This window comes from Euprymna scolopes, chromosome 20 (assembly GCF_053919585.1).
Source record: "Euprymna scolopes isolate OS-2025 chromosome 20, ASM5391958v1, whole genome shotgun sequence".
NCBI classification, from domain to species: domain Eukaryota; kingdom Metazoa; phylum Mollusca; class Cephalopoda; order Sepiida; family Sepiolidae; genus Euprymna; species Euprymna scolopes.
Genome location: NC_136501.1, coordinates 62,805,833 through 62,829,827, shown reverse-complemented (window position 1 = coordinate 62,829,827; position 23,995 = coordinate 62,805,833). Strand labels below are relative to the sequence as shown.

Below are 23,995 nucleotides of genomic sequence, written 5' to 3'. Positions count from 1 at the left end.
GGCGAAGTTTGGTTTTCTTACCTTCGCACCATCAAATGTAATCACTAATCATCATCTTTACTTTAAATGCCTGTCAAAGATGATGACGTACGTACGAACATCAAATGCCTGAGCGTAATAGCATATAGATACTGTAGACGAATGGAAATATTTAATATCGAACGTGGATTCTTTGCTAAGAGATATCCTTATAATGTAGATTATAAAATTGTTGCGATTTTTGTCAGAAGTAAAATCGAGAGAAAAATTAAATTCTTATGCCTCAATAAACTTTAATTTAATATTGAAACATTTACTAGCGAATATTCATTCTCTTTATAAAAGCGTTCGTAAAATATTTTAATATTTCCTATTTACTTGCCACTCCACGAGAGCAAAGTTAGACACAAGGTCGGTTTTTAATGAAGGGGAATATCTAGATCTCCCCAAAACGGGCACACTGGATAGGAACAAAAATACAAATTGTCTCAGTCAATAAGGATTTCTCCTCCACTAACTGAGGACAGAAATGGTGAAGCGTAGCATCAGAACAGATACTACACTGTGATCTTGGTTCGAAGGCCAAGAAATCATTTTTCTTTCTTCAAAAATATTTATATTATTTTAAAGAAAAGTCTTCACATCTTCTATATATTAGCTCAGGAGTCTCCAAACTATGGCATGCGGCAAAGCCTTTAATCTGGCCCGCGGAGCTCTTATAAAAAATCAAAATATATATAAGAAAAATGAAAAACATTGGACATGTGTGAAAAAATAATGCAGTGGCATTCTGTTTTGTTCAGAAAATAAAAGAATGGCGGTTTGGAGAACTGGTTTTACTAAAAAGCGAAATTAATAAGCAAAAGAGTATAAAACCCGCCAAGTTCATTTTTCTGGATCGCGAAACTTTAAAATGTCAGAAATATGGGCCTATGATACCTTTGGAGACATCTGTATTAGATTAATAAAATACTAAATGTTTATTTATTTATGCATGTGTGTGTGTGTATCAATAAAGTTTCAAACGGATGCACTGAATTGAAAAATTATTTTCTTCCCCGAAAGCTGTGAGTTCCTAGATTGTACATATCTATATATGGTTCATAACGAACAACGCCGAGTCACACAAAACGCCCCAAAGAAGGGTTTTTGGGTTGTTTCATGCACTGTCGACAAAGTTACCTGCCCATGTCAACGGAATTTAGCATTGTCTTTATAAAAGTAGCGGTAACATTTTTCAGCATACGGACAGGACTTGTGGTACAATGGATAATGCGTCTAACTACGGATCAGAAGATTCCAGGTTCGAATCCTGGCAAGTTCGTAATAACTTTAACCATCATTTTATCCAATGTTTACTCATTAGTCTTACCCTTAGGTAGGGTATTTTTTGTTTTTTCAGTGATTTTGTTTTGTGCACGTAGAAATTTCCCATGCTCCGAGTTCACAGGGTAACCGTTGATGGTAAGACGATGTTGAGTGTACTTGATGTTGAGTGTACTAGATGTTGAGTGTACTCGATTTTGTGTTTGACGCGACGTTGTGTGTGCCGACGCAGCGCAGCCGCTAGTTAAGAGGAAAATATATCCAATTTCATTAATCACATATTTCTGTTGCATTATACGTCTCATATTTTTGGTATTACCGCTGCATAATTTCGTACAATATTACGTAAAGCTTATCATCTTACAGACGATATCAAGGGTATCATATCATTTCGTGATTTAGGAATTTCAAATTAATATTTTTGAGGTCGTGGATAAAGCAACAATTAGTGGTGCTTATGTAACTTCTACCATATGACAAATGCCTCTCAGACGCCTAAATTTTGCGTTAAACAAGATCAGGTAAAACTAGATGGCGTTAAGCAAGATCGCGTAACACAAGATGGCGTTAAGTAAAATCGCGTAACACAAGATGGAGTAACACTAAATGATGCTAAAAAGGATTGCATGAAACAAAATTGCGTTAAATAAGATGACGTTACATAAAATGGGGCAAAATATGATAGAATAAAACAACATGGCGTGAAACAAGCTGGCATAGTGAAACAATGAGTAAAAGAAGATTATGTAAAACAAGGTGGTGTAAAACAAAATGGCATAAAAAGGGGGTACATAGGTTCTTGATGACAATATGTTGAACGAGCCAACTGTGCAGCGATTGTTAAAAATGATTCGTTCTGGTGATTTCAGTCTTGAACATCAACCCCGTTTGAGGCCTGCAGAAAAGATCGATAATGATAAACGAAAGACAGCAGTAGAAAATGATTTATTTAGCGTAGATATTTAAGGATTGTTTAGCAAAGATATTTAAGGATTGTTTAACATAGATATTTAAGGATTTTTAGCATAAATATTTAAGGATTGTTTAGCATAGATATTTAAGGATTGTTTAGCATAGATTCTTAAGCATTGTTTAGCATAGTTATTTAAGGACTGTTTAGCATAAATATTTAAGGATCGTTAAACATAGATATTTAAGAATTGTTTTAGCATAGATATTTAAGGATTGTTTAGCATAGATTATTAAGGATTTTTAGCATAAATATTTAAGGATTGTTTAGCATAGATATTTAAGGATTTTTAGCATAAATATTTAAGGATTGTTTAGCATAGATATTTAAGGATTATTTAGCATAGATATTTAAGGATTGTTTAGCATAGATTATTAAGGATTGTTTAGCATAGATATTTAAAGATTGTTAGCATAAATACTTAAGGATTGTTTAGCATAGATATTTAAGGATTGTTTAGCATAGATATTTAAGGATTGTTTAGCATAGATATTTAAGGATTGTTTAGCATAGATATTTAAGGATTGTTTAGCATAGATATTTAAGGATTTTTAGCATAAATATTTAAGGATTGTTTAGCATAGATATTTAAGGATTATTTAGCATAGATATTTAAGGATTGTTTAGCATAGATTTTTAAGGATTGTTTAGCATAGATTTTTAAGGATTGTTTAGCATAGATATTTAAGGATTATTTAGCATAAATATTTAAGGATTGTTTAGCATTAATTTTTAAGGATTGTTTAGCATAGATTTTTAAGGATTGTTTAGCATAGATTATTAAGGATTGTTTAGCATAGATATTTAAAGATTTTTAGCATAAATACTTAAGGATTGTTTAGCATAGATATTTAAGGATTGTTTAGTATAGATATTTAAGGATTGTTTAGCATAGATATTTAAGGATTGTTTAGCATAGATATTTAAGGATTGTTTAGCATAGATATTTAAAGATTTTTAGCATAAATACTTAAGGATTGTTTAGCATAGATATTTAAGGATTGTTTAGCATAGATTTTTAAGGATTGTTTAGCATAGATATTTAAGGATTGTTTAGCATAGATTTTTAAGGATTGTTTAGCATAGATTTTTAAGGATTGTTTAGCATAGATATTTAAGGATTTTTAGCATAAATATTTAAGGATTGTTTAGCATAGATATTTAAGGATTATTTAGCATAGATATTTAAGGATTGTTTAGCATAGATATTTAAGGATTATTTAGCATAGATATTTAAGGATTATTTAGCATAGATATTTAAGGATTGTTTAGCATAGATATTTAAGGATTTTTAGCATAAATATTTAAGGATTGTTTAGCATAGATATTTAAGGATTATTTAGCATAAATATTTAAGGATTGTTTAGCATAGATTTTTAAGGATTGTTTAGCATAGATATTTAAGGATTGTTTAGCATAGATTTTTAAGGATTGTTTAGCATAGATTTTTAAGGATTGTTTAGCATAGATATTTAAGGATTGTTTAGCATAGATTATTAAGGATTGTTTAGCATAGATATTTAAAGATTTTTAGCATAAATACTTAAGGATTGTTTAGCATAGATATTTAAGGATTGTTTAGCATAGATATTTAAGGATTGTTTAGCATAGATATTTAAGGATTGTTTAGCATAGATTATTAAGGATTGTTTAGCATAGATATTTAAAGATTTTTAGCATAAATACTTCAGGATTGTTTAGCATAGATATTTAAGGATTGTTTAGCATAGATTTTTAAGGATTGTTTAGCATAGATATTTAAGGATTGTTTAGCATAGATATTTAAGGATTGTTTAGCATAGATATTTAAGGATTGTTTAGCATAGATATTTAAGGATTTTTAGCATAAATATTTAAGGATTGTTTAGCATAGATATTTAAGGATTATTTAGCATAAATATTTAAGGATTGTTTAGCATAGATTATTAAGGATTGTTTAGCATAGATATTTAAGGATCGTTTAGCATAAATATTTAAGGATTGTTTAGCATAGATATTTAAGGATTGTTTAGCATAGATATTTAAGGATTGTTTAGCATAGATTATTAAGGATTGCTTAGCATAGATTTTTAAGGAGTGCTTAGCATAAATATTTAAGGATTGTTTAGCATAGATTATTAAGGATTGTTTAGCATAGATATTTAAGGATCGTTTAGCATAAATATTTAAGGATTGTTTAGCATAGATATTTAAGGATTGTTTAGCATAGATATTTAAGGATTTTTTAGCATAGATTATTAAGGATTGTTTAGCATAGATTTTTAAGGAGTGCTTAGCATAAATATTTAAGGATTGTTTAGCATAGATTATTAAGGATTGTTTAGCATAGATATTTAAGGATCGTTTAGCATAAATATTTAAGGATTGTTTAGCATAGATATTTAAGGATTGTTTAGCATAGATATTTAAGGATTGTTTAGCATAGATATTTAAGGATTGTTTAGCATAGATATTTAAGGATTGTTTAGCAAAGATATTTAAGGATTGTTTAGCATAGATTATTAAGGATTGTTTAGCATAGATATTTTAGGATTGTTTAGCATAGATATTTAAGGATTGTTTAGCATAGATATTTAAGGATTGTTTAGCATAGATATTTAAGGATTGTTTAGCATAGATATTTAATGATTGTTTAGTATAGATATTTAAGGATTGTTTAGCAGATATATTTAAGGTTTCAATTCCTTTTGTATTGGACCATCCGAAGGAGGTAGGAATGGTAAAGCAGCAAGACAAGCGGGTATTACATATATTGAGAGATAATCAAATAATATGTCGTTTTGAAACCTATTCCTTGCTTTCCTTGCAGAACATAGAACAATTTTTGTACCGTATTGTTGCGCCTGACGACAAATGGATATACTTTTCAACAATCGCAAACGTATATCAAGACAAAGAAGAACCCCCCCCCCAAAAAAAAAAACTCTAATCCAGTGTTCCATCCAAGTAAGTTAATAGTCTTGGTATAGTGGTCCTCAACTGGTATCATTCATTACAATTTCATGGGACCTTGCACGGTACTATCAGCGGATGCATACGTCAATAAATTGGATGAAATGATAATGAAACTAGCACATAAAAATCCAGGGTTAATAAATAGATATTAGACAATTTTATAGCAAAACAGCGCTCGAACTCAAGTTGCACAAAGAACGTTACTCCAAAGAAAGCAATATAAATTTTTAGCCACCCTAATCACGAGACGTAGCGCCAACTGATTATCATTTTAATGAATATTAGGCAACCTTTTATAATAAAAACTTTTTCAACCAAAGAACATGCAACACATTCTTTAGAGATTTTATCGCCTCTTGTTTTCCACAGTTCTTTGTGTGCTGGCATCAATAAACTACCAATATGATGGTAGAAATGTATCCATGTCTAGAGTACATATTTTGTTTTATTTAGCTTTTTGTTTATGATATTGTGAAAGAAAGTGTCTGTGTTAAATCGGTATTTTCATTCGTAATGAAGAAATATAAAAACCTCGATGTCTGTGTGTAATATATAAAAGGATGGAGGATTTACATAAAATCTAACAGTGTATTCTCATGGAAAATGTACCGGTAAAGACAACGGCAGTGTTGCTGAATACAAAGTACATTCCTATAGGAGCTATGAGATGGAATAATTTCCTTAAAATTTCAAATGGCGTAGTACAAAATGGCGTTAAAGATGATGCCCTAAAGCAAAATGTCTTAAAAAGATGGCGTCAAACGAGATGGCGTAAAACAAAATGGCCTTAAACAACAGGGCGTTAAACACAATGTCATAGCACAAATTGTACAAAACAAGATTGCTTAAATCAATATGGCGTAAAACAAAATGGAGTTAAACAAGATGGCGCAAAACAAGATGTCGTTAAGCAAGATCACGTAAAACAAGATGGAGTAGCACATGTTAAACAGGATAGCATAAAACAAAATTGCGTAAAACAAAATGGGGTAAAACAAGATAGAATAAAACAACATGGCGTGAAACAATGTGACACAGTACAAAATTGTGTAAAACAAGATTATGTAAAACAAGATGGTGTAAAACAAAATGGCGTAAAACGGGATAACATAAAACAAAATGGCGTAAAAAGGGATAACATAAAACAAAATGGCCCATAATAACATGGCGTGAAAAAAGATGACATCGTAAAAGATTGTGTAAAACAAGATATAAAACATATTCAATATATCAAAACAAATTTTATTTTTACTCCTTTTTAATGTATAATTTTTCTGATTATCAGAAATAAAGCTGAAAATAGATGATTACTTTAAAAATACTTTTAAAATGCTTTTTTATCAGTAGATTCCTATCCTGAGCATTATAACCTTCTTTAGGGAACGAAGTGTAGTATATGTCTGTTCGTCATATATGCCAGCAAAATATTCGACCGAATCGAGTAAAGCATTGTTAGTAATGCGTAATATAAAGAAACTAACACTGAAGAACAAACACTGCAAAAAGAACAAAGAAATACCATAAAGCTAAATATATATTTATCTACTTGTATATAAAAGGTACTTTGTCTGTTTGTATGTGTGTCTTCATTCCCCATGAACTCCGAAATGGATGGGCTAATTGTTTAGGAATTTTATGCAAATTTACTGTATGTGCGTGTTATTAGATAGATTATGTATCGGAATGCTTCTGATAAGTATGGAAAAATCTATAATCGAGAGAGAGAAAAAAAACGATTAATAGTCCAATTTTGACTAAAGTAAACATCGCAAGTGTATTTGAGATGTTTTATCAGCACACAAGCAGGAGAACCCGGCGTATAAAATCAACTGTTGATTCTTAGATTAGACAGAGACGCGTTCGAAATGAATGTTTAAGATCAAAGCACAATTAACCCATGGTACTTAATGTGTGTGTGTGTGTGTGTGACTGTTTTGGTCTAAGTTTGTTTCCTACAGATTCCGAAATAACTGGGACGATTTTTTGCAATTGAACTAAAATGTACTTTATGATGTTTTCTATATCTTAGAAAGACTTTGTATTTTAATGCCTTTGATAAGTATTTACAGTTGATAATCGAAAGAATTCGATTTCAGAAAGAACGTTCCAATATTGACCAAAGTTCACATACTCATACAGCCTTACATCACGATTGCATTTAAGCAATTTTATAACCACCCAAACAAAATAAACATTAAGTTCTTTGATAAGACAAAGGCACGTTCGAAATGAATGCTTCGTTTTGGAATACAGTTGAACCATGGTGCTTAACTTTTGCATTTAAAACTTTAATTATATAAAGATAATTTTATAAAATCAACAGTAGGTTCTCTACAGTGCAATGTAGATAACAATGGATTGTAAACTAAGAGATTGCGGGGAGGCATTTGAAAAATCATGCTCGTGCGGGTTGTCCCCAATTAGAGCAAGCAATCAATCGATTATATTGAAAAACTGACGGCTTTACCGATTTCGATGACAAAGTATTTGAAGAGTAGAACATTCGTTGATCCGATGTAGCAGAAATTTTGTATGGATCTTTGTTATGATGAGACGCGGCGAACTAAGTATTTTAGTATTGATTCGTTTATCCCCATTCAATCCTGGGCAACGTCGAGTTTCCATGCTAGCATATATATATATATATATATATATATACGGTGCGGCTCACTTAAAAGTAGTCCGATCTCTCTAATCTTTCTCTTAACAACCAACTGACACCACAAGACAAAATGCAAATCTTTTTCTAACAAGATGGCGCTACATTCCATACGTCTCACAGATCACTGACACGAGTTCATGAAATATTTACGGAAGAGAGAACAATAAGCAATAGGTTATGGCAACTACATCCCCTGACGTGTTATCGTGTGATTTTTATCTTTGTGAGACTTTAAACCAAAACGTTTATACAACAAATAATGCTAACAATCTGGACCAACTAAAAGAGAACATTACCAACGCCATCAGGAGAATCACAGGATGTATCTGCAAACGTTGTTAAATGTGCCCCAAAGTACATAGATGTCAACGGGGAGCACGCCCAGCATCTTTTTTTTTAACACTGCAGTTAATTTTAACAATAAAAGAATGTTCTTTCTCTCTACTACATTTTCTGGGCTACTTTTAAGGGGACTACATTATATGTGTCTGTGTGTAGTCAGCACCAACCTATTCAGGGTTTAACCGGCTTCCTCCGAAGGAGGAAGTTTTATGGGAGTATGAAATTCACAAGCGGTCCACAGTCGCATGTATATCCCGTTAGGGGAGATGATGACGTTAGGTTTTTGCAACTTTTTGTAGGGAGTTGTCGACGTCCTCCTACATACAGCACCTGGACTTCCCAAATTGGTCACCCACTTTAGTAATGACCGGGCTCAATGTTGTTTAACTTCGGTTATCTGACGGAAATCGGTGTGTCAACGTGATTATGCCATACTACATTATATATAATAATAAGCAGACGTTAAAGTCAAAATGAAAACTTATAAGAAACTTATAAGAAGACATCAATGATAATGAAATATATTGAAGAAAAAAGATATCGAGGATTATAAAGCTATTAAATAAGCAGATGTTTAAGAAAAATACACCGAAGAAGAAGAAGAAGAAGAAGAAGAAGAAGAAGAAGAAGAAGAAGAAGAAGAAGAAAAGAGGAAGAAGAAATGCAGAAAAAGAAGAAGAAAAAACATGTACACATTGAAGAAGGCGTAGAAGAAAATAAAAAGAAGAGAAATAGTATTATTATATACGAGAATAAAATATTGCACCTTCTGAACCTCACGACAGGTGTACATAATAAATGAGATGCAATTAAGGGCGTAATGAAAATAAAAATGCCGAAATCGCAAACTTCAAAGGGCGACGGTATAAAACACGTCGATTCGGATTGCATATAAAAAAGAATACGAAGTTTATAATAACCAGTCTGCGTTTTATATCTTGTCAAAAGAGTCGATTTAGAATGAATTGGAAGTTAAGAGGAAAATTACTTTAGGCTAAATACAAAAATGCCAGAAATATGACGCCGCTTGAAAACAACTATACACACACTTTCAAGAGTTATTCTGTGTGTATGTCTATAGAGAGGAAAGGATGAAGATTGGAATGTATTTTTATGGAGTGATTGCCTTCATGAACTTTTGTCTTTTCATGGAAACAATGTTTTATTATTGGATGCAAGTACATTATAGACTATCTGTTGCGGCTGATTAAACAGAATAATTTAAGCGTAAAGAAATAGCAAATAATAATATAAACTGTCGTGAATTCGCATTTGAACATATGCAATTGCATGATGGTTGTTCATTTAAAACTTATTATTTTCAGACACATCTCGTGGGCGAGATTTTGTTGGAGACTTTGTTTTTGCGCTAAATTCAAAATTGACAAACGGTTGATTCCCGATGAAAAATTGTGAAAACATGATGTTTTGCCTACCATATCATGAAATGTTCCAGGCAATTCGACATTAATTTATAGCCAGCTATTATCCCTATATGGCAACTATTTTTATGTTTCGGTTTGGAAATATACTTGGACTATTTCCAGTATATGATTTATTATGATAACCAAATAAGATTTGTTAAAAATTTGAACTCCTTTCTTCCTCAGTCTATTATTATTATTTCTCCCTCGTTAGGAAACATTAGTCAGTGATGTTTCAATATCCTCGCCGATGATACAATTGAACATTTCAGTTTCCTGCCAAAAAGAACCGATATCAACAACCCTCAACTCGCCGACATTGAAGGAAACTAAAAAAAATCACCTAACAGATTTGGAGGATCGAAGCTAAACTTATCAAAGTTTTTGAAAACACGGACCCTGAAAGTTACAACTTCAAGGTAATGTTTTGATTCTAGCTGATGACACCTAAATACTTTTTCTTCTACATTTGAAATCATGATTCCATAATAATATATATGAAATCTGGACAAATTAAAAGCTGGACAATTTAAAATATCATGTTTAAGCATATTTTACTACAAGCCAAGCGCCTCCGCGCTAATATATATATATATATATATATATATATATATATATATATATATATATATATATTTATATATTTATATATATATAAATATATATATATATATATATATATAAAACTACTTAATTTACTCATATAAAATTAATATACGAAAGTATAAATTTATGCGTAAACTTTAAGTATTTACTCCAAAAGTGCTCAATACGTAGGTAGAGTTTGTTAGTAAGTTATAAAATATATATGACGATTAAGCTACACTGAATATTCCACGTTTCATCCACTCTCGGACTCTTCAGGCTTATGCGCTATATATATATATATATATATATATATATATATATATATATATATATATATATTTCATACATGCATACATAAATACATATATATATATATATATATATATATATATATATATATAGTAATTTATAAAATATATATGGCGATTAAGCTACACTGAATATTCTGCGTTTCATCCAACTATAGGATTCGTCAGGCTTATGCATAAGCCTGACGAATCCTATAGTTGGATGAAACGCAGAATATTCAGTGTAGCTTAATCGCCATATATATTTTATAAATTACTATATATATATATATATATATATATATATATTTTATAAATTACTAACTAGCTCTACCTACGTATTGAGCACTTTTGAAGTAAATACTTAAAGTTTACGCATAAATCTATACTTCCGTATAGTAAATTTATGTGAATAAATGAAATAGTTATATATATATATATATATATATATATATATATATATATATATATGAAAAAGATATATTAAGCGAAAAATAACACTTATATCTGTAAGTGTAAATAACTCTCAAGATTAAATAAAAAAACTTACTCCCGTTTTTAAAGTCAACTGGTGTCAGTTAATAATAGCTGACAATAAATTGAATTAAATATAAATTAAATTTTAAATAAAGTAAATAAATAAATTATAAATAATAGTTTAAACAGAAAAAACTAAAACGACCCTCTGACAACAAGCAATTCTAAACAGAGAGCTAATTATCAAAATAGACTTTCTCTGATGTAATATGCAAATGAGGTTACTTCTTGAATGTAGATTTTCTTTGAATAAACAGTATATATAAAAATCACGCTGGAATAAGAGTGTGTAAAGAATTACACTTTATTATGATATATATATATATATATATATATATATATATATATATATATATATATATATCATAATAAAGATTAACTCTAATTCGGATTATTTATATTTATAATTAAAACTAATTTGGTTTATTGAAAAAAAAATTATAAATATACCAAGCCTCAAAAAAGTTATAAATACACCAAGCCTACAAAAAATATGAATTTACGAAGCCTACAAGGAAAAAGAAAAGGAAAAGAAAACAACAAAAATTGCACTCGACGACAATCGGATGCCCAATAGAAAGCACTTGAGAAAAATATGGCCGACCAACAACTTTTGGGTGCGATTCTAGATAATAAGCCTGCCGAAATTAAAAAGACCGCTCGACATATAGAAAAGATATCCAAGATCGGAAAAAGGGATAACTCTCTCGTGTTCAATCAAATGTGTCTAAATAACGACTTGCTGCCAAAATATGCATATATATATATGTATGTATTATATATATATATTATAATAATGTGTGTGCGTATGTGTATATATTTTATAAACATTAGGAAGAACCTGTTTTGACGGGAACACTTTCGACATGATTCCAAATCGAACCTTGCAGTCAAAAATAAAATAAATTTAACCCGCCCAAAAGATGGAGGAAAATCAGAAACCGAAACTAAATTAAACTCAATTGAAAATGTTTTTTTTTCTTTCTGACGATTTGGCACCACCTCTCCACACCCCAACACATTTGCCGAGTATAGTGAACTTGCTTCCTCATTTTCTAACATCTTTCGTCTCTTACCCCCAGAATATATTCTTTAAATATACCGCATTATTAGGTATAGATACATAAGTATTTACTCATTTTCGGAAAGTTTTTATTTGATTAGTCACAAAATTGCGTACGATTGTTTCAGCCCAAGAATAAGAATAACTGTTATGTATCTATATGCTAAGACTGAGGGGGGAAACTATTGTATGCAATGTTGTGACCAATAAAAGGAGAAAAAAATTCTGAAAATGAGTAAATACTTGTGTATCTATTCATATTAACGTAATATATATATATATATATATATATATATATTCATATTAACGTAATGTATATATATATATATATATATTGTGTGTGTGTCGTATTAAAATATTTGCTTCATTTAGTCACATAAATTAATATACGAAAGTATAAATTATGCGTAAACTTTATGTAAATGCATAAACAGTGCTCAATATGTAGGTAGAGCTAGTTAGTAATTTATAAAATATATATGGTAATTAAGCTACACTGAATATTCCGCGTTTCATCCACTCTAGGATTCTTCAGGATTAATTTTGTGGTTGTCTCACGTTTTTATATACGCACCTTCTATTGGGTTTTTAGTTAGCCAATCATCAAGAATCCTAGAGTGGATGAAACGCGGAATATTCAGTGTAGCGTAATCGCCATATATTTTATATAACTTACTATATATATATATATATATATATATATATATATATATATATATATGGTGTTAATTGTAACACCCTGCACTGAGGATTTCCGATAGGATGAAACACTAGTGTCTGTAGGTATTTAATAATTATTATAGCATATATATATATATATATATATATATATATATATATATATATATATATATATATATATATATGGCACAATCATTTAACACACCGGTTCTCACCAGATCATCGAACTTTAGCAGCGTTGAGCCTGGCCGGTACCAGATGGACGACCAATTGGGAAGGCGTGGCACTGTATGTACCGCGCATTTATTCACTGGGAGAGATGCACCCCAATCCTCGTAAAGACATGCATTTAGAAGGAAAATCTGATGTAAAAACTTGCGGTCTACTGTATACTCTGTCTTGTGACAGTCATCTGGACTGACAAAATACCTTATATAATCAGTAATTTCCTAAAGGGGCTGACATAATTATTACAGTAATACCTACAAGTGTTGACATAATTATTACAACAATCGATACAGACACTACTGTTTCATCCTTTAGAGAATCATCAGTGCAGGGTGACACAATTACTACCGGTCGGGGGATTCGAACCGGGCTACGAAGCCATCTCTGACTTCAATAGCAAAGCACCAACCATACAGCCAATATGAACCGCGAGAAATATTGTTGAAATTTTAACATTTATTTTTTTAAATGTCGTAACATCCGGCCATAGTGATCCAATGCTTATAACATTATGATCTACACATGTGAACTTGTGTGACCGACTTTCACACACACACACACACACACACACACACACACACACACACACACACACACATACACATATATGTATATATATATATGTATATATATATATATGTATGTATATATATATATGTATGTATATATATATATATATATGTATGTATGTATATATGTATGTATGTATATATATATGTATATGTATGTATATATGTATGTATATATATGTATGTATATATATATGTATGTATATATGTATATATATATATATATATATATATATATATTTATTTCGACGAGTTATTTACGGGCGTCGCTTCTGTGGTCGAGTGGAAGAACTGCCGACTGTCAACACGACGGTTCTAGGTTCAATCCTTGGCTTGGGAGAGATGCTAGTCTAGCGGCACTGATGCGTTTTGATACAACGAAACAGGACTGTATGTCGATGAGAACAAATATATTTTAAGCCCCCCCCCTCTTTGGGTAGAACACTGTCGTAAATAATCTCACCCGCTACTTAATTGGCTGAGAAAATGCTAAGCTTATTGTTTGCTTGCTTACAAACAGGCAGTTTGAGCACTGTAAAAGTGGTGGCGGATGTCTATTTAAATAGACATTTCGACGAGTTATTTACAGGCGTCGTTTCTGTGGTCGAGTGGGAGAACTGCCGACTGTATACACGATGGTTCTAGGTTCAATCCTTGGCTTGGGAGAGATGCTAGTCTAGCGGTACTGATGAGTTGTGATACAACGAAACAGGACTGTATGTCAATGACTATATATATATATATATATATATATATATATATATATATATATATATATACTAAAACGTATCTGCTCCAAGACACATTAAATTAATTACCCAGAAAGACGTTTCGTGTCACTTTGATGTACGTCTAAAAAGATTAAAATAAAAATATAACGATACTAATATTCATGTGCAAACCCATTATTTCTAGTTGTAACAATATCCATTACATTATTTTTTCTTTTTGAAAACGTCTAAAGTTTTACGCTTAAGCTTTATGGGTCCTAAAATCAAATTAAAATTCAAGGAATCTTGCATAATTGGTGTTTAATGGATTAACTTTAATACAGGAATGAAATATTTTTATTTTTAAATGGGATGGTTTGCAGATAGTATACCTATAAAACCTATCTGAGATAAATCGGCAAACGAAACTAAATTTAAGGGAATGTTTATTAACTGAAGCCTGAGGTGTCTCACCTCTGTAAAACTGCAAATGAATCTTATTTTTATTAAAATTAATATATATGTATATAAATTACTGGAGGAAGACAATGGAAGTGGTTCCGGATCAGAAAGTTTTCTTCTAACCTATTGGAGCTAAAGGAGCTATAGAGGAGAGGCGAGCAGTAAAACAGCAAAAAGTAATATTGTTTGAAGTGAATAATAAGACACTCTTGAGTTGGAAGCCATATTTAGTTTCAGAACAGTTTCCGACGGTTAGTTGTTCTATACAAGTTCTGGAGGTGACTGGTTCTCAGTAGACAGTTGTTTTGTTCAGGTTCCTGACTTTATAATTGTGTAGCCACAGAGCAAAAGATTCTTCCCGTGTTGACACGAAGAATACATATACAAGGTTGCTAAATAAAAAGGTTTCATTTTTATGGAACAATTCTGGTTTCTGATTGGTTGGTAACAGAACGAGAAATTAATTTGATTCGTCAGTTCCTAGCAGCATCGTTTATAAATAGAATCTTCCAACTGTGAGGGACAATACCGCATTATGTATCAAAAATACTGCAACAGATACATAGAAATGATCCTCATTCGATCCATTTTAACATCGGCTCTTCCTGCTTGTATGACGTATAACAATATACATGTAACAGAGCGCGGACGCGCGTATGACACCTGTATGCAAATGGCCGAACCATGTGCGAGACGACGTCAAGGCAAGAAAGAAGAGAAAAACTATTATGAAAAGAAAGACGTGTGCGTAGACCGAAAATCACATTAGAAAACGGAGCCGTATTCAAAAGTATTTTAGAATCAAGTTAAGGAAACGTGGATGATGTCACAACCGAGACGAAAAGTCACGCGTTACCGTAGAAGGAGGAATAACGTTTTTTTGCTTGTTCAAATCTGAAACAAAAAGTTTAGTTTCTTTCTTCTTCCTTTCTTATGTTCCTTGCGATAAAGACTGCAAAGCGTTGCGTTCCTACATATTAACAAGTTTACACGTGTTTAAACGTGTGTAACATTACGTACATTTTTTTTTATTATTATTACATTTTCACCCCAAACAAGGCAAATTGCCACTTTGGTGTAGGGGGCTACTATCAGAGGCAACAACTACTGGGGTACTATGTAGGGATTTGGGCAACAAGATGTCGGTTCACGTTACACTTGAGCTTCTGCACGTCAGTACTGTTGGGGAAGCAGGGACCTGGAATGATATTCCAAAGTCTAACGGTTCTGGAGAAGAAACTGTTGGAGTAGAAAGATCTTTTACATCTAGGGATCTCTACAGTGTGTGGGTGGGATTTAGCAGCCTGTCGGGGTTGTCGAGGGTGCTCACGTCGTGGGGGCACAAGTGATTGCAGTTCGTCAGAGCATTCACCACTAAAATACTTGTAGAACAGGCAGAGGGATGCAACATTTCGTCGATGGGACAGAGGCTGAAGCTTAGATGCCAGTTCAGGGCCTATCAGGTTTGCGGCTCTCTTTTGAACCTTGTCAAGGAGCGAGAGACTAGTAGCAGATGCACCAGCCCAAATGTGACAGCAATACTCCATACATGGGCGAATGGTAGCCTTATAGAGGTACAGGATACTTTCGGGTGTTAGTAGTTGTCTAGCACGGTAGAGATAGCCCACCTTTCTTGCAGCGGCCCTGGCAATGCCTTCAATGTAATTGTTCCAACTCATGTTTCCTGTGAACGTTAGGCCAAGGAGTTTGAAAGATGTACTCTCAGATGAAGAGTCGTTGGCCATTGCTATAGGTGGTAGAGAGGGGTTGTTGTAATTATTGAATGAAACTAGTTTAGTCTTGGCGGCATTGAACGTGGCCAACCATTTTTGTCCCCATTCCACTAGAGATTGGAGGTCTTCCTCTAGTGTTTCTGCCATGTCTTTAGTTTAAAGTGTTTAAAAAGCCATAATACATTTAAAAATGTTGTTATAAACAAGAATGTAACGAAAATCAGAGGTATTTTTTATTTCCACCGCTTAAATAAAACTAAACACCGTCCATATTACAATATCTTACGCCTAGCAGCTGTATTCTATCAGTTAATTATTTTATGGCGAATAATATACATACGAACATAGCAACATATACGCATAAGTAACTTAATATAAATATACACCATACGTACACGTGACCCGTTGAGTCACTATCGCTACAACCATTTATTCAACTTTAATTTCATTCGAAAATCCGTAAACGATATTTTTTTTTGCGTAAATAAAATACGTGTTATTTTTTGCTTCTCATACTATACACAACTATGATATAAATGTAAAGATTATTATTTTGCCATCTAATTTACGCGCGTGTTTTTGGTACGCACATGTACTATGAAAATAATTATGGTACAATGATAAAGAGCCTTTTGATAAGGTGAACTAGAGCTTCTCACATTTAAAAGATTTATACCTGACCTTGGTTGTACTCGGATGGAGAAAAGTATAATTTAAAGCGTGTTATTATAAGCATGGCGGCATCAGAATATGCTGTCAATACAAATTTGATCTTAGCTGAGATGTTTATAAAATCCCAGCAATCAACGTTGACACGTGCAAAAAGGTAAGATCTACTTGATAAACACTAGGATTTTAAAACGAAATAGCAATTGTTTTTAATATGCATGCATGTCTCTCTCACTGCTGTCTCTTTTTTCTCTTTATCTCTTATTCAGTTTCTCTGTTTCCCATACTTCCTTATCGTTTTTCGCCAAGGATTTATAAAGCAGTTAAAATTGGAAGCCTGTTGATATCGATTTCTACCGCTCTCAAAAACGTATTCTAAATAAAGAGTAGTAACTATAGTTCTCCCCTATAAAATATCTACTCCCATTCAGCCACTCTACACCAAGTCATTTGCTTATATAAAGAAAAAAAAACAAATAACGCACTGCGACAGTCCATCAATATTAGAATAAATCTGTACTTTTAGAAAGTGTTGTTCGCTTTCTCATGAAGCGTGCATGTAACAGCTTATGGGACCTGCTACAGTGTGGCGCCAATAACGCTACATGAGACTCGAAGAGAAGACCAATCACGCAGATATAACATACTTCACATCAGCACTTGATCTAAGTTATGCGTTTATCGTTTATTTGCCTTGGGAAGCTGATTTTCGTGTGTCACCCAACCACCTGTGATGGTCGAAAATTACATCGCTAACGGTTGAATAATAAAAGCTGAATTAGAACTTTTTAGTATGTGAACAATCCCAGGTAACACCCGGTTTTCTTGCTGGTTCAAATTGTTTAGTTGATGACGAAAACTACAAGAAATGTAACTTCGGCTGAATGAGGAGATTGATAACACAATTATTAATAATATTGTTTTGTGAAGGATACCATTGCATGGTGTCAAATAGTAGGGACCATTGTTTTGTCTTGGATATGACTTTGGGTTAAGGGTTTCAGAGTTTTGCCTGTGTGGGAAATGTATGTTAGAAAATGACTTAATTTATAATTTCTATGCACAAGTGATTTTGCCATTTTAGCCAATGAGGACGAATCCAGTTTTGACGTGATGAAGATAGACTGGCTTAATGAAAAACCAAGAACTCTCAAGGTCCTGGATATGACCTTAAACTATATCCAGTGGTGAGGCCCCTGCTTACGGGCTTTGGGGAGTATGGAGCCACCCTTTAATTGCCATTGCTCCCAGGTCAACTCTGACCCGGAGTGGTAGTACCTGTTAGGGTCCCAACTATGGGTTAAATAGAAACCAACTTGAGAACAAGAAATATATTCTATTAAAATTCTTTCTTAAATCTTTGGGTTCGGCATTAAATAACCTGAAAATTGTTGATATGCCGTAAAACAAAAACAACCAACCAACCAAGACTTCTCAAACCCACCCCGTCATCTTCCTATAAGAAAATGCGCGGAGCGTATTTTTGCAGTTCAGTTGGCATTTGAAGTTTTGAGAGTTTAGTCTAGACGACCCCCCCCCCACCCACGCTATGCACCCCCGCTCACTGACCGCAAGATAGAGAGAGGGAAGAGGAGACAATTTGTCGTCGCAGAAGTTCTTTATGGGTTGGTGTCTACACACGCTGCGTTGTGAAAAAAAAAAAAAAGAAAAAAAGAGAAACCGCATATTTTCCTCTTTTTTTTCTGATTTTTAACAAAGTGTGGAGTTTTTCTGCTTGTAGTTATTTAGCCTAGTTTCTTCTATCACTGTCTTTTGGATTTACGTGGTTCAATCTTTTAGTAAACTAAAAAAAAAAGAAAATAGAGTCCATTCTGGTGTGTTGATTCCAAATATACGGTTTATCAAGGTTCATGCTATTTCTTTTTAAATTATAGCAGTGATTACATTGAGTCCAAATGCATAACCTATAAAAATTGAGTAAAATCTATTCGGTACTTTAGTGGCCACAAACGCAAATACAAATGCACTTTATTTCATTTGTTGAATAGACGAGTGTGAAAATAAACGGCAGAAAGTGAAAACGTTGACTATAAAAGAAGATGAAAAAAAGCGATAAGAATATGGGAGGACTAAGCGAGAGTTTGAACAAAGAGAGAGAAAGAGAGAAAGAGGAAAGTGGGTGAAAAAAGAGATAGATTGAGATAAATTGCTAGATAAAGTGATAGAGAAAGATATAGAAATATATATATATGTGTGTGTGTATATGCATAGATACATAGATAGATAGACATATATAACTAGATATAGAGATAGAGATAGCATAGATCTCTATATCTCTCTATATATGTCTATCTATCTGTGTATCTATGAATCTATGTATATACATGCACACACATATAGAAATGGAGATGCATGTATATATAGAAATGGAGATGCATGTATATATATATATATATATATATATGTGTGTGTGTGTGTGTGTGTGTGTGCGTGCGTGCACGCGCGTGCGTGCGTTCGTGCGTGTACGCGCGTGTGTGTATAAGATTCATTTATAAAATATTTAAATATTTTATATAATCTTAAAAAATATTTTTACGTGCATAAAATACATCCACAGACACGTGTTTCTGAATATAACCAGTCATCAGTATGGATCTACCATTAACAAGGATCGAACTCACGACCACATTATCAGTTATTTAGATAGATGGATTGTTAGATAGATAGATAGATAGACAGATATAGAATACCCGTTTTCACCGGCTACAAACATGGAAATAACTGCTTTATGCCAAACTGATGGTGGAATATGGTTAAATTTATGCTCACTTTTACGTCAAATACCAAAATTCTTAGTCCGCTGCATCTTATCATAACAAAGATCCATACAAAATTTATGCTAGATCGGCTCAGTAGTTTCCGAGAAAACGTTAAGACTAAATACGATGGTGACTCGCGAGGTAAAATATCAGGTCGAGAAACTGGCACGGTCTATCCTTCTCTCGCGGGTAGATGGGACTTTCTTAAGCCGTGGTAGGAAACCCATCTAGTGATGGCGTCACGATAAAAATACCTTTGATGGCCCTTGCGAATCATCAAGTATTCAGCCACCGACAAGATTTGAATTATACTACAAACTCGGATGAATGAGGAGATTGATAACACCATTATTAATAATATTGTTTTGTGAAGGATACCATTGCATGGTGTCAAATAGCAGGGACCATTGTTTTGTCTTAGATATGTAGTGAGTTCAATCTCGGCTACGGTCGCGCTAGGGAATCCATATTGCTTCCTCTTAATTCCATAACTGTGAAACTAGTACGTACTTAGTTTGAGAAAGGTGCATCCAAATTTCAGTCACATCGGTATAGTAGGTTTCGAAAAATATATGAACGAACAAACAGACACGCAAACCGAGAAAAATATAATATAGATAGAAAGATATATGGTGGTTGACAACTCGGTTTCGATTCTGACCATACTTCAGAAATTTTTCAGGTTTTGTGCTCTCGTGTATCTAGGATAGATTACACAGAAAAAACGGAAACTTTCAAAGCTACCTATAAATGACTATCATTTTTTTATTCACTCATGTTCTCCCCTTACAAAGCATATCGCCACTTGAACGCAAGGGGCTACAATTTGGGGCCATGTCTAGGAAAGATTAACAAGATATTTGTTTGTGTTACATTTAAACTTCTGCATGTTAATACAGCCAGGGAAGCAGGCAGCAAAAAGAGAATTCCAAGGTCTAGCTGTTCGAGGGAAGAAACTATTAGAATAGAAATCTTTCTGAGATTAAGAAACATCAACACTGAAGGAGTGAGATCTTATTGCTAAACGGGTTTGCCGGGGATATGTACATCGAGGGGGTACAAGTGAAACGAGTTCATCAGAACACATTCCATTAAAATATTTATAAAACAGGCACAGTTATGCAACATTGCAGTGATGGGACAGGGTCTGGAGGTTAATTGATAAAGTGGGACCGATTAGATTGACAACTCTTTTTTGGACTTTATCTAAGAGGGAGAGACAAGTGGTAGATGCACCAGCCCAGATGTGGCAACAATACTCCATATATGCGCGAATGGTGGCCTTGTAGAGGTACAGGATGCTCTCAGATGTGAGTAGTTTTCTAGCTCGATAGAGGGAACCGACGTTCTTTGTCAAAGTTTAAATTCTTTTAGATAGATTGCCTTCACACAGCCCAGAAACTCTATCCGTCTCGTTAGCTCTAAACTGATGTCAGTGACAATCAGATAATAGAGACCATTATCAGAGACAAAGAGAAAGAGAGAGGGGAGACAGTAAGAGAAAGAAAGATACACACACAAACACATACACACGCGTATATATATATATATATATATATATATATATATATATATATATATATAACGTATATATATATATAGAGAGAGAGAGATAGAGAGAGAGAAAGGGGAGAGAGTAAGAGAAAAATACACACACAAACACATACACACACGTATATATATATATATATATATATATATATATATATATATATATATATATATAAAATAAAAATTACAATAACTTTACCAAGGTAATCAAAATGGTAAACTTAAAATATATTATAAATATTAAAGAGTTAATATTTACAAGTAAAATAAACTCAGCCAGATGTAAAAGCTCAATAAAACCGAAAAGGAAATAGAGCTTATAATATGAAAAAATGATCAATAAAACATGTTAAAACACATCTTTAAAAAGAGTTAAAAACATATTTAATTTTAAAAAAGGAAGCACAAGATAAGTGGATAGTCCTTAATCCGCGGAGTTTCGAAGAAATACTCTCCCTCTCATCAGAGGGCAGGAATTAGCAAAATGCAGGATCGGATTTTGCATGTAAAAGTATTTAATGACACTACAAGTAAGTCACAGATCTTACTTGGTTAAAAAAGGTGAGGTAAGGGGAACAGGAGGCAAAAGAAAAATGATAAAAAGATTTCACATGAATGGATAGTCCGGTGAAGGGTAAAAATCCAAAAATGGTAAATCCAAAACGGTCGAATTTAAAATTTCAATCCAATGAGTAAATTCCAAATGGTCCAAAATAATCCAAAAGGCAGAGTTCCTTGGAAAAAAGCGCAAATGGAATGAATTCCAAATCATTAAAAGAAAAGCACTGGAGATAAAATTTAAAACACGTCTGTGAAGGCTGGATGAATCAAAAAAAAATTTTTTTAACCAAGTAAGATTTGTGACTTACTTGTAGTTTCATTAAATACTTTTATATGCAAAATCCGATCCTGCATTTTGCTAATTCCTGCCCTCTGATGAGAAGGAGAGTATTTCTCCGAAACTCCGCGGATTAAGGACTATCCACTTATCTTGTGCTTCCTTTTTTAAAATTAAATATGTTTTTAACTCTTTTTCAAGATGTCTTTTTACATGTTTTATTAATCATTTGTTCATATATATATATATATATATATATATATATATATATATATATATATATATATATATATATATATATATATAAAGAGAGAGAGAGAATAAATGACAAAAAACTATATTCCAAAATTCATGATGTCGACTATCATATAATTTATTCCTTTAATTCAGTTGACATTTACAATTCAGTATCTGTTTCGTAGCACAAAATCAATCACTTTATTATAATATAAATCAGTAAATCCATTATGGCCTTAACTCACCAGGAGAAATAGCAACAATCAATTCGTCAAAAGGAAATTAAGTGTGGTTTGACATGATTAAAAATCCGAAAATTGGAAGAGAAGCTGCATATACCTTTAATATGTTTCCATTACGCCATTTTGAATTTTATCGAACAAAGTCACTAAACCCAACTATTCGTACTTACTATCTAAATTAATTTATGAATCTTCTACCAAAATGTTCTATTTAATAATTAGCGAATTTATTCATTTTGATTTGTGTATACATACTTATGAAAATAACATCAATAAATTATAAAATATTATACATGTTTGCATATACAAAACTAAACTAAACTACAAAAAAACCCCAATAAAAACGATTTGTCTTTATGGTTATCATAAATAATCAATTGATTTGAATTGAAAACCATACATAATTCAATGCTGTTGACTATTATAATCAAACTTATTATTATTCCAGTTATATTTCTTAGAATCATTCAATTAAAAACCTATACTTATGTTAGGTTAATTTTAAAAATTGGCTGAAAACTCATTTGTTTATCGTAAGTGTACATAGTTAAAATTAATTTAATTAAAAGTGAGACAGAGTTACCTTTCTTGGATCAAATATATATTATATATATATATATATATATATATTATCTTTTCTTATATTTATTTTTTTTAAATTCATAGTATAAACATTTATCCACATTCAACTAATAAGTAATTTTAATATACTTCTTATATCTTTCACTTAATGTTATTTAAAAATTAAATCGATTTGTATTATAAATTAATTTACTAATCCGTCCAATATAAAATGTTAGTATTAAAATTATTTAAATCGATAGTCATTAATTTGTAAATTAATTGGTTACTTACATTTACCTTAATTTTAATTTATTTATATATTTATTATATTATTTATTATCAATATCACCACCATCATTGTTATTTATATTGAAAGTAATATTTTTAATTTTTACATTTTACATACTTTAACCAATTCAGCATTTGACAATCATAAATATATAATAATATTTTAAATATATAATAAACATTTTACGAACTTCTTACTTATTTAAGTATAATATTAGTTCAACATTGTATATATCCTAATTCTCTAAAAAGTAGGTTTCAGAGTTTCCTAATCTAATAACCTGTTATTTCAGTTAGAATTAAATAAATG

At 32.0% G+C, this 23,995-nt stretch overlaps 1 non-coding gene across 1 annotated transcript; it reads left to right on the top strand.

Annotated features, from left to right (window-relative positions):
• The first annotated feature begins 1,230 nt into the window (after window positions 1-1,230).
• Trnar-acg (transfer RNA arginine (anticodon ACG)) lies at window positions 1,231-1,303 on the top strand. The gene has a single exon. It is a non-coding gene; the product is annotated as a tRNA-Arg (tRNA).
• The last annotated feature ends 22,692 nt before the right edge of the window (window positions 1,304-23,995 follow it).